Source organism: Littorina saxatilis, linkage group LG8, assembly GCF_037325665.1.
Source record: "Littorina saxatilis isolate snail1 linkage group LG8, US_GU_Lsax_2.0, whole genome shotgun sequence".
Classification (NCBI taxonomy): domain Eukaryota; kingdom Metazoa; phylum Mollusca; class Gastropoda; order Littorinimorpha; family Littorinidae; genus Littorina; species Littorina saxatilis.
The window spans coordinates 38,338,456-38,351,645 of record NC_090252.1 but is presented as its reverse complement, the minus strand read 5'-3'; the positions used below and the strand labels follow the sequence as shown (position 1 = coordinate 38,351,645).

General features: G+C 47.2%; 1 long non-coding RNA gene across 1 annotated transcript in view; it reads right to left on the bottom strand.

Annotated features, from left to right (window-relative positions):
* LOC138973463 (uncharacterized) overlaps window positions 1-12,325 on the bottom strand; it is a 15,413-nt gene extending 3,088 nt beyond the window's left edge. Inside the window, exons 1-2 of the long non-coding RNA XR_011458030.1 lie at window positions 12,045-12,325; window positions 1,128-1,182 (exon numbers count right to left, since the gene is read on the bottom strand). This is a non-coding gene — a long non-coding RNA (uncharacterized lncRNA). The remainder of the gene's footprint in view (window positions 1-1,127; window positions 1,183-12,044) is intronic.
* Window positions 12,326-13,190: the final 865 nt, after the last annotated feature.

Here is a 13,190-nt window from a genome sequence, read left to right as displayed (position 1 = left end):
CTAAGATGCTCGACGTGATGTGTTGTGCCCCAAAAGACATTCTTGTGCTGTGCTCTGTGAGAGGTGTTTTCTTTGTGCTTAATATTATTTTGTTTGGACCTAGCTATTGATGTGTACATTGTTGTTAAACAGTTGTTTGTTGTATGTTTACCAGGGTTTGCTAGTGTGTGATAGGGTTCGTGTCCGTCTGAAGATGTTAGTTTCTTTGTTAGTCCTGTGTTGACAACTCTTCGACAAGTGCTTAGAACTGTACCCACGGAATACGCGCTATATAAGCTTCATATTGATTGATTGATTGTTTATTTTAATTACAATGTTGAGATTTTTAATGACCAAACGCCTCAATTAATTATTAAGCTTCCACACTGAAATGCAATCCCATAGTCCGGGCTTCGTCGAAGATTGCTTGACCACAGTTTCAATCAGCCACGACCGCCACCGCACCGCCGGCCATTCCCCAGACAACGTCTCAGTAAAACTGTGCAAGAAGATAACGTTTGCAGGGGAGGTAAACAACAGTTTGCAAGTCAATTCGCATATTTACAGTTGTTGTCTCCCTTGTCGCAGTGCGTATTAATTTGTTTGTATTGACCGAAATACGTTCAAGGCGGTCATGGATGAATTACATATTTGGCAATAGTATGTACGTGTAAAAAAAAACAATGAAAAAATCCCTCCCACCTTTTTTTAATCTGCAGCGAAAAGACGTCACACGCTCTGCTCGTATCAAACCCAGAAAAAGACCTCTTGCATAAAATCGACCAAAAACGCGTACGTACTCCATGGATTAAAGATATGTTTCTTTTTCTTTACAATTACACGCCGACTGAGAGAGAGAGAGAGAGAGAGAGAGAGAGAGAGAGAGAGAGAGAGAGAGAGAGAGAGAGATGTAGAGAGACAGACAAACAGACAGACAACAGACAGACAGACAGCAGACGGACAGACAAAAAGACAGACACGCATATCTGTGAACTGAACCTTACATGTCAGTGTAGTGGCTGTGTTGGCTGTCAGAATAAGTCCGTAGAGAGATAGAGAGACAGACATACGGACAGACAGACCGGCTGACGCACAGACAGACAAACCGACAGACATTCATATATGTGAACTGAACCGTTGAACCGTACATGTGAGTGTGGTGGCTGTGTTGGCTGTCAGCAGAAGTCCGCAGAAGATTATGATCTGAAATAAAGATCAGATGAGATCGATCATCAACAAGTTTCTCATATGTAGACTACTCAGGTTTGGAACCACACGGCCAAGAGAAGCGTCACTATTTTAACAACATGACTTGTTCTGCTGATTTTGTTGTTAACTCAAATTGATCAAATTAATAAGTATGCATGTCTGCATAGTTACGGAGCGTTTTACTCATCGTCCTTGAAATCGTCGGAAATTCGGTAATTGAATTATTTATTGCAAACAATGACTTGTACGCTTGATAACAGCTAGCAATATAGAGAGAATATTACATGGCTTGCTGTGTCGTACCAGATTTACACGAGGTTTTTTTTAAATATTGAACTGCTGTCTTGGCTTGCGGCCTAAATCTGACATAACAAGGCTCGAAGAAGGGACATAATGCTTTATTTCATATATTAAAAAGAAATAGTGTCAACACTCAGTTGGCAGTAGGCCAGAGACATAGTAGGCAGTGGAAAGTTACTAAAAAGTGACCTTAGTTGAAAAGATGTGTATTTCTACTCCAGACATTATGGAGGCTCTGGTGTCACTAATATTAATGTGCTGTCTTTGCTTTGTTTAGCGACCAGCATTAAAGAGGCGCATAGAGGACTGCCTGGGAGAAGAGGACCAACAGGACAAAGAATGAAATCGATTGAATATGCTGTGCTGTTGCACTGCTAAGCTGCGTGCATTTTTAATTTCTCCGCAACATAATATGCATTTTTTTGTTATGAAATAAAATTGTTGATCGTACCTTAAGGTGTTACATATAATAGTCCTTATGATCTGTGACTGAGTGTGTCACGATCGGGTGACAGAGACCAGGAAAGCGTCACTCAGTGGAGTGCCTGTTCTTGGTCGGTTATGATAGAAAGCGCCTGTGCGTGATATTGGACACAGCAGAGTTTGCTGACAGTGCTCTACGAGCACGGATGTTTTGAAACGCACGAGCTTCACAGTGCGGGTTTCTGCTATCATAGGGCTGACGGTTTTTCGCTGACAGCGCGCACGGGATTTTCACGGATTGAGTTTCTCGTGTCTTTTTTCTGCTTGGGGAGGCAGAATTGTGTATAGCTGGACTGGTTTTGTGACAAGGTCAGTCACGTGTATTTGGCTAGGTGGTCTGTCAGAGACTCAAGGACGGCACACTTGACACCCAGCGGCAGAAGGGGAAGGATCGTATACACAGTTTCTAGAGTATGATGGTTTTTCACCGAATATTATATTCGGCACTCTAGGGGAACTTCCACTGCCACGTATTTTGCTGAGGACAAGTCGTCAACTTTCCTTCGTCGGCGATGGCTTTCGCATAAGGATTCGACAAGGGGTTCTGGACGGTTTTGGTCACTGTTGACGAACAGAGGCTGTTCCAGGGAGGAGGCGGACTTTGCTTCCATTGAGAGTACAATCATAGGCTTTTGAGGTAATAAATCATTATTTAACGCTGTTGATGAGTCTGTGTTGTGGAATGAAATACTCTCTGTTGTTCTTTCCAGGTTAGCGCATAATTTACTCACTGTGACGCTAAAATACTAATCTGTATATGGTTTTTGCAGATAGGGAGAGAAGGACGGAAAATGGCTGTTTTGTTGTTGTAAAAAGTCCGTTTTGTGCAGGCCCACGTGCTCGATGAGGTATTTAAAGATGACATGTTTTAAGGTGGTGGGTGAGGGGTAGCTGACATGTTTAGTGCACCGATGCTTTCTGTTTGCAGCCTTCGATCCGATTCGTTCGTTTCGTGTTCCTGTAACATCTGCACGGCTGACTCTGGCGGGAACTGTTGAGGCTACGCTAACCAGGAGACCGGCTAACCAGCGGACCGGCTAACCAGCGAACCGGCTAACCAGCGGACCGGCTAACCAGCGAACCGACTAACCAGCATACCGGCTAAGCAGCAGCAGCAGAGATAAAGCTAAGTGCACCATGTCGTACGCACCCCGTTGACCACCGTTGTCTTTTCGTATCTATGATTTCATTGGAGTAGTGACAACGTGGGGTGTGTGACACCTGCACGAACTAGAGCTTTTCGGACAGAACATTCGCATTTAACTATATTTACACGGGTTCAGCGTGTTCCTATAATTTTCTACATACTACTGGCATTTTGTCAGTGAACACTGGTTTTTTACGTGTTGAGAACGTAAAAGGAACATATTTTGAGTGAAGGCTCGAGGGAGGTGGAGAGTTTATACATAAACAGGCGTCTGAAACTTATACTTTTGTTGACTCTATTTAATTGTATGACTGCGAGAGTGGATCGTGGTGTGGTTAGTTAATTAGTAGTAATTAACCGGTTCATAATCACCTTAAGTGATATATTGAAACGTGACACATGGGGGCCAAGCCGGGATTTACTCAGTTAATTTCCAACTGATAAAGACCCACCAATTAAGGATAACTAAGAGCAGATAATCTCGTCAGTGCTCGACTTATTTTCTGCTTGGTGCTACCCTTTTTTGTATAGTTTTGATCATATACCACACCTTAAGCGATTCACATCTTGCAGGAAATGTAAATTGTAATTTGTGAGTTATTGTATGCGCTAACTGTGATTACTTCCCTTTCCTTTGTTTGTGAATCTTTGTTGTTGAACGTTCAGAGTTTTCCGTTGCAGAGAGCTGAGCAGGGTTAGCGGATTTGTTATTCGTTTTACTCAGTTTTCTCTACATTGTTGTTTCGCATTCTGTAACAGGTTACATTTCTACCGTCTTGTTTTACTTGGATTTTTCTCCATATTTTGACTTTGTTGGAATTTTGGGGGGGAAGGGTCCGAGGACTTCTGTCCTAACCAAGGCTGTGGGAGACACTCTGTTTCACCGCAAAAAGCAGCCGATAAAGTAGGCCACGGCTGTGGGAAACACTTTGTTTCACCGCAAAAAGCAGCCATAAAGTAGGCTACGCGATTTGTTCTACACCGTTTGGATTTTTCTTCTGCATTTTCTGGTTGCTGGATTTTTGTATCCACCGCTTTCGTCACCGCGTGTTCTAGCTATAGCTGCGTTAGACTTACTTTGGTAATAAAGCTTTGCTAAAACTAACCATGGCTACAGGGGGATCTCCTACGAAGAGATTAACCTTTGAGACTCCTGGTAGCGAGGAACAGACAGAGCGAGACGCACGCGTTAGAGCGCGTAGTTTGCTTAAGCGCAAGGAGTTAGAACGTAAGGAAGACATAGAGCGACAGACGAGAAAAGAAGAGCTTGACAGACAAGAACGACAGGCCGAACGTGACAGACAGGACAAGAAGGACGAACGTGACAGACAAGACAAGAAAGACGAGCTTGACAGACAAGAACGACAGGCCGAACGGGACAGACAAGAAAAGAAAGAGAAAGATGAACGAGACAGACAAGAAAGGGAGCGACAGGCCGAACGACAGGCCGAACTTGACAGACAAGAAAGGGAACGACAGGCCGAACGTGACCGACAGGATAAGAAAGACGAGCTTGAGAGACAGGAACGACAGGCCGAACGTGACAGACAAGAAAGGGAACGACAGGCCGAACGACAGGCCGAACTTGACAGACAGGAAAAGAAAGACGAACGTGACAGACTAGACCGGAAGGAACAGGCGGATCGCGATCACCAGCTAGAACTAGCTAAGCTACAGGCCGAGAAGGGTACGCTTACTCAGGCTAGCACGCCGACGTTTGTTGCCGACCGTACGAGGCTGCCGACGTTCGACGATGACAAGGACGAGCTCGACGACTTTTTACGCCGGTTTGAGCGCATTGCATCCGACCAGAAGTGGGAAGAGGCCACGTGGGCTAGCCGCCTTAGCACCTGCTTAAAGGGACGCGCATTGCAGCTCTACAACGCTTTGGAGGACGACGAGGCGAGAGACTATCAGGCACTTAAGAAGGCGTTGCTCCAGCGCTTCAACCTGACTGCGGAAGCCTACAGACGACGTCTGCGTAACAGCAAGAGACTGAGCGGCGAGCTGAGTCATCAGTTTGTGGCACGCCTTAATCTCTACCTGCGGCGCTGGGTGGAGATGGCCGAAAAGGACTGGACCGTCGACGACCTTGCCGACCTCATCGTCATGGAACAACTGATGTCCAGCCTGCGACCTGAGGTGGTGACCTTCGTGCAGGAGCACCAGCCAAAGACTACTCAGGAGGCAGCCGACTGGATCAGAGTACACGAGGACGCCCAGGCGATCTCCGGCAAATCTTCAGGCTCACGGCCAGGAAAATCAGGAAATTCGGGTTCTTCAGGACCCAAGGACGGGAAGGACGATCAGGGACACAAGGGATCGAGTTCCAGATCTGACATCCAGTGTTACTACTGCAACAAGCGGGGCCACGTGAAGAAGGACTGCCACAGGAGACAGGCTGACCAGAAGGGCGTACACTTTGTTGGCAGCGAGGAGTTAAGGGACGTCACGAGCTCATGCACAATTCCACAACTCTGCGTTCCGTGCTCCAGGAAACATTTCCAGCCCCACTGCAACGTCTACGTTAACGGAGTGAAGGGCGAGGGTCTGCGGGACACAGGGGCAGACATGATAGTGGTTCGGGCGAGTCTAGTTCCAGCTATGGCCTACACAGGAGACAGCATCAGGGTGAGAATGGCCGAGGCATCTCACGCTTACGATTTGAACACGGCAGTGATCAAGGTCGTAACCCCGTTGTTCACGGGGACCATTGTGGCCGTCGTCATGGACGATCCTCCATGCGACCTGCTCATTGGAAACCGGGTTCAGTTTGTGGACGGCGTCACCAGGGAGGTTCCCGTTTACCGGTCTCCCGACGTCATTTCAGTGCTCACGCGGGCACAGGCGGAGCGAGAGGACAAACCTCTCAAACCCCTACCTGCTGCACGAGCTGCCCTGGGGAACGTGACCCCCGCGCTTCTCGCGAAGGCTCAGGATTCTGACCCGACCTTAGCTACTCCTCGGGAGCACGCGAAGTCGGGGAAGGTGAAGCTGAGCGGGAAGCATGGGAGGTCAAGGTTCCTCAGGGACAAGAAGTTGCTCTACCGTGAGTTCAGCAACCAAGAAGGTACATTCAAACAGGTTGTCGTGCCTCGCGAGTTTCGCGAGGGTGTCATGGCAACGGCACACGACTCGATTCTGGGAGGTCATCTTGGTACCAAGAAGACCACGGATCGTGTCTGGCGCCACTTTTACTGGCCAGGCATCTGCACGGATGTCCGACGTTTCTGTGCGTCCTGCGATAAGTGCCAGAAGGTGGTTGCCAAAGGAAGGGTGAGGAAGGTCCCCTTAGAGAAGATGCCGCTCATCGACGAACCCTTTCGTCGGGTGGCAGTGGACATCATCGGGCCCATCTTGCCTGCGTCTGAGGACGGAAACAGATACATTTTGACCATGGTGGACTACGCTACTCGATACCCAGAGGCGATCCCTCTGAAATCGATTGAAGCCACGCGAGTAGCTGAGGCTCTGGTTACTATGTGGTCCCGGCTGGGAATTCCATCAGAGGTACTCACCGACAGAGGCACGCAGTTCACGGGAGGAGTGATGGCGGAGGCAGCACGACTGCTATCACTGGAGCAGCACTTCACCACTCCTTACCATGCTCAGTGCAACGGACTGGTGGAAAGGTTCAATGGCACCTTGAAGACCATGCTGAGGAAACTAGCTCAGGAGAAACCACGCACGTGGGACAGGTACATCCCAGCATTGCTTTTTGCATACCGCGAGGTTCCTCAGGAGAGCTTGGGCTTTTCCCCATTCGAGCTGTTGTACGGCAGACAGGTACGCGGTCCCATGGCTATCCTGCGTCAGGCTTGGACGGACGAAGAAGCCGACGAGGAGGTGCAGACGACAGCGACCTACATCGTAGAACTCAGGAACAGGATTGAAGAGACCTGCAAACTGGCTCAAGAGAACCTGGGAAGAGCAGCACAGCGTTATGCGCGAGGATTCGACCGCAAGGCACGGCCGCGCAGCTTCAAGATTGGAGAACGGGTGTTGCTACTTCTACCTGTCAAACACAACAAGCTACAACTGCAGTGGCAAGGACCTTTTGAGGTGACAGCGAAAGTGGGCCAGAACGACTACAGGATCGTCATGAACGGGAAAGCACGCCTGTACCACGCCAACCTGCTGCGCGCCTACATAGAGAGGACTGCCTACGGGGAAAAGGACAAAGTGACAGAAGCAGTTGCTGTCGTGATGGACGAGACAACGGAAGAACAGGGAGGAGGACGTGTACCAGTTTGTCCGCTGGAGGCTAGTGAGGATCACACGGACGTGCACATCTCACCTGATCTTGGGGACGACCAGCAGGCGGACCTGCAAGAGATCCTGAAGGATGCAGCACGGGTCCTTACAGACATACCACTTCAGACGCATTTAGAGGAGTTTACCTTCGACTTGCTGGAGAAACAGCCAGTGAGGACGAAGCAGTATCCCATGCCTCATGCCCAGAAGGAGGTGGTCAGAAAGGAAATCGCCGACATGACGAAGTTGGGCGTCATCGAGCCAGCGAACTCTCCCTACAGTTCACCAATTGTGCTGGTGAAGAAGAAGGATGGACGCGTCAGGTTCTGTGTCGACTACCGGAAGCTGAACAAGATTACGGCGTTTGACGCGGAACCCATGCCTGATGTGGATTACCTCTTCAGTCACTTGGCCAAGGCCAAGTACTTTTCCAAACTGGACCTCACCAAGGGGTACTGGCAAATCCCAGTTGCCGAGGAAGATCGCCCAAAGACTGCATTTACCACTCCATTCGGCCAGTTCCAGTGGACAGTCATGCCTTTTGGTCTACAGAATGCAGGTGCCGTCTTCACTCGCATGATGAGGAAACTTTTGGAACCTTTGAAACGCGAGGACATCAGCAGTTTCATCGACGATGTGCTGATCGCGACAGAGACATGGACTGAACATCTCGACGCCCTGCGCGACGTGTTCGGAAGGTTGAAGGACGGAAATCTGGGAGCTAAACCGTCCAAGTGCTACTTGGGATTTCGGGAATTGTCTTTCCTGGGTCATGTTGTCGGCGAGGGATTGCTCGTTCCAGAGGACGACAAGATCCAGAAGATTCGGGAGGCGGAGCCACCGCGCACGAAGAAAGAAGTCAGGTCTTTCCTGGGCCTAGCCAGCTTCTACAGACGCTTCATCCCGCACTTTGCCGAAATCGCACTACCACTGACCAACCTTACCAAGAAACTACAACCGACCGTTGTAGTGTGGACTGAGGAATGCAGCTCCGCATTCAACACCCTGAAGAGGCGACTCACCAGTCAGCCTATTCTCCGACTACCAGACCTGAACAAGGACTTCGTGCTGAGGACAGACGCTTCAGGGAAGGGACTTGGGGCAGTGTTGCTTCAGGAGACAGAGGGGTTTTTGCACCCTGTTTGCTTCGCCAGCCGTAAGCTGACCTCGGCCGAGGCAGCGTATGCAACGGTTGAACGCGAGTGTCTCGCCATTGTCTGGGGCATCCAGAAGTTCGAAGCGTACCTGTACGGACGACCTTTCTGTCTGGAGACGGACCATCAACCTCTGCAATATCTTCAGGTTGCAAGGTTGGCAAACGCCAGACTTATGCGCTGGGCGTTGATTCTCCAACCGTACCAATTCACGGTACGCGTCATTCCGGGCGCCAACAATGTTGGAGCTGACTTTCTCTCTCGGGCTGTGGAGGAGAACATGACTGTGAGCGAAACCGAGGTTTCGTCTTGAAGAGGGGAGGTGTGTCACGATCGGGTGACAGAGACCAGGAAAGCGTCACTCAGTGGAGTGCCTGTTCTTGGTCGGTTATGATAGAAAGCGCCTGTGCGTGATATTGGACACAGCAGAGTTTGCTGACAGTGCTCTACGAGCACGGATGTTTTGAAACGCACGAGCTTCACAGTGCGGGTTTCTGCTATCATAGGGCTGACGGTTTTTCGCTGACAGCGCGCACGGGATTTTCACGGATTGAGTTTCTCGTGTCTTTTTTCTGCTTGGGGAGGCAGAATTGTGTATAGCTGGACTGGTTTTGTGACAAGGTCAGTCACGTGTATTTGGCTAGGTGGTCTGTCAGAGACTCAAGGACGGCACACTTGACACCCAGCGGCAGAAGGGGAAGGATCGTATACACAGTTTCTAGAGTATGATGGTTTTTCACCGAATATTATATTCGGCACTCTAGGGGAACTTCCACTGCCACGTATTTTGCTGAGGACAAGTCGTCAACTTTCCTTCGTCGGCGATGGCTTTCGCATAAGGATTCGACAAGGGGTTCTGGACGGTTTTGGTCACTGTTGACGAACAGAGGCTGGTCCAGGGAGGAAGCGGACTTTGCTTCCATTGAGAGTACAATCATAGGCTTTTGAGGTAATAAATCATTATTTAACGCTGTTGATGAGTCTGTGTTGTGGAATGAAATACTCTCTGTTGTTCTTTCCAGGTTAGCGCATAATTTACTCACTGTGACGCTAAAATACTAATCTGTATATGGTTTTTGCAGATAGGGAGAGAAGGACGGAAAATGGCTGTTTTGTTGTTGTAAAAAGTCCGTTTTGTGCAGGCCCACGTGCTCGATGAGGTATTTAAAGATGACATGTTTTAAGGTGGTGGGTGAGGGGTAGCTGACATGTTTAGTGCACCGATGCTTTCTGTTTGCAGCCTTCGATCCGATTAGTTCGTTTCGTGTTCCTGTAACATCTGCACGGCTGACTCTGGCGGGAACTGTTGAGGCTACGCTAACCAGGAGACCGGCTAACCAGCGGACCGGCTAACCAGCGAACCGGCTAACCAGCGGACCGGCTAACCAGCGAACCGACTAACCAGCATACCGGCTAAGCAGCAGCAGCAGAGATAAAGCTAAGTGCACCATGTCGTACGCACCCCGTTGACCACCGTTGTCTTTTCGTATCTATGATTTCATTGGAGTAGTGACAACGTGGGGTGTGTGACACCTGCACGAACTAGAGCTTTTCGGACAGAACATTCGCATTTAACTATATTTACACGGGTTCAGCGTGTTCCTATAATTTTCTACATACTACTGGCATTTTGTCAGTGAACACTGGTTTTTTACGTGTTGAGAACGTAAAAGGAACATATTTTGAGTGAAGGCTCGAGGGAGGTGGAGAGTTTATACATAAACAGGCGTCTGAAACTTATACTTTTGTTGACTCTATTTAATTGTATGACTGCGAGAGTGGATCGTGGTGTGGTTAGTTAATTAGTAGTAATTAACCGGTTCATAATCACCTTAAGTGATATATTGAAACGTGACTGAGTGTGAACGTTGGTGTGTGTGTGCGGATACATTTACCAAAACCTACATTCACTCTCAACGTTGCATTCACGTCGAAATCAAACCAAACCACAACCACAACCAAAAATTCACGTTGTGTTGACGTGTCATTCACGTCAATTTTATCACGAAAAATGCAGCAAAACTCAACTTTCACGTTGTGTCAACGTAGAATTCACGTAATTCTTGACCGAAAATTTGACCTAAAATTTACGTTCCATTCACGTGGACATTACGTAAAAATGCAACGCAATTTCAACCAAACCACAACCACAACCAAACATTCACGTTGTGACGACGTAGAATTCACGTAATGTTTTTACGAACAATTCAACTCCACCAATAATTCACGTTGCATTCACGCTGGTGTTACGTAAAATGCAACGTTGTTTTTCAACGTTATTTCCGCGTGATTTTCTGGGGCTCTGAAGGTATGGCAACATTAATTCTAATAGGATAGGGAATAGGATGTATGTTTTGTATTATGTATGATTGTTCCCACAGCAAATTTTTAAATTGTTTCCAGTGTTGCGTGTGGTATGCCTCAAGCTTCTCTCTCGTCTAAAGGTTTTGAACGTTAATGTTACTGTCTCTAGTCTAAGACTATGTGATGTCGGTACTGTCAGTTATATGTTATTTCGTGGTTCAACCGCACGTTTGTTTGTAAGCTATTCGTTATTCGTTGTACGAATGTTTGTGAGTCATTTGTTCTTCGTTCTACCTATTTCTAATAGCAATAATAAAGGCTCGGCGACACCTAACAACCCTTAGCAACCACACGTAGCAACACTACACAGCAACCACACTTAGCAACCATGCACCACACATTCGTGTCTTAACAACACATTAACTCAAACACAGTACGACAATTAACTATGGCACACAGAGAATTGTAATGTAGATAATCAAACATCTTAAAGCCATATGTACTCGATGACTATACACGCTAATTGCTTTACCAACAGCTGGAGACAGACTAAATTAAGTTCCCTGCAAAATATTGTGGTCTAGGACCCCTTAAATGTTGAGATATTTGAATTTTCATTTTGATCTGGATCGTCCTATTTATAGATTTGGCAACACATGTAACGTTGATGCAAGGGAGAGAACACCGCGGCTTTGTTGACATCCTCACTTTTTCAGAGGCTAGAACAAGCTGTAATGCATGTATTATGGTCCGCGCATGGTGACGTATCGTCATTATATGGTCTTATGGTGCGTTTGACATCGATTGTGGGCAAACTACACTTTGTAAACACGGGAGTGCGTTAGTATGCCTTTAAGGCACCATGGCAACGCTACACACCCAGCGCAATATCACACAACATGCACAGCGTAGCAACACACTCCAACTCCCCGTGTGTCAGAACTAATCAAACCAGAAAGTACGAGATACAAAGACAAACTCCCGCTCTAAGCCTGCCTACTGCACTGGCATCTTGGAGAATAACAAGAATTTGCATGATCAAGCGACTTTCAATAAACAAGAAAGTAAACATGCACCGTTTCGTCTATACAAGTTGTGAAGTAGCCATGGTGAGAGCAGGCAAAATACATCTTTTGTTTTGGATAAAATACATGTATTATGTCGTGAAAAAACTAAGCAAAACAGAAAGTAAACAAACATCATGACATCCATACCTGTCGTGACGTAGCCATGGTAGGCACTGTCGGTATACTTTTTTTTTTACCCTTCTGAGTCTTGGCCAAAAGTTAGTTGCTATTTATGTCATTGGGTTTGCTGGAGGGGCGTGTGCAAAAGCAGACTCGGGTTCACGTGATATTGCGGGAGACGATGTTCCATATTTACGATTCGTGGATATTTCAGACCTGTGATACTTCCGGTTTCTAGTTTATGTCGTGTTTGTTTGTTTGATGTCAATGTGTATGTATGTGTGTGTGCGTGTGTGTGTGTGTGTGTGTGTGTGTGTGTGTGTGTGTGTGTGTGTGTGTGTGTGTGTGTGTGTATGTACTTGCAAGTTTGTGTGTGTGTGTGTGTGTGCGCGCGCGCGCGCGAGTGTGTGTGTGTGTGTGTGTGTGTGTGTGTGTGTGTGTGTACGTGTGTGTGACACTATAGGCGGTTGGTGGCTTTAAGTTGGAAATAAGACATAGGGTTGACCGTAAAGTTTATGCGAAGGTTGCGACATGGATGCTCAGTTTGATGAGTTTGATTTTGTGTCTGAATTTGCAAAATGTAATGCTAACCGTTTCAAGAAGACATTGACTCCACATGAATATGTGTCAGTTCACGATGTGTTTTTCTTTGTTATTTCATGTCTGAAGGCAAAGACGTAAATCTCAAAAAAACAAAATGTATTGAAAGTTCGTCTATTTGCTTCTACACGTTCTTGTATTGCTGACACTTGCTTATTATCAATCAAACTAAAAGCGAAACACCACTGCATTGAAATCGAAAGAAGGTCGTGCGCATGAAGATCATACAATGAATCAATCTGAACTGGTGAAATAGTTCACGTTCGTCAGAAGAAAGAAAATTTAAAATAAAACAATACGTAAAAAAAAAATTAAAGACTTTAAAAGTATCTCCAACTGCTGTTGGATAGTACACACACTATTTCACTGCTGCCGCGATTATGCTATTTGAGCGGCCAGGCAGCTTGGAGCAAGCAGGCCATAAATAGCGCTGGCGGTGACCTCTTTAGTTTCGCGGGGGAAATGCCAGCCGAGCGCGCCTCACAAAGCCCTTGTTCATTGTACTCTGGAAGTGCACAGCGTGTGACAAAATACGTGTTTCTTGGTATGAAATGGACTGGTTTGCGTGACTTG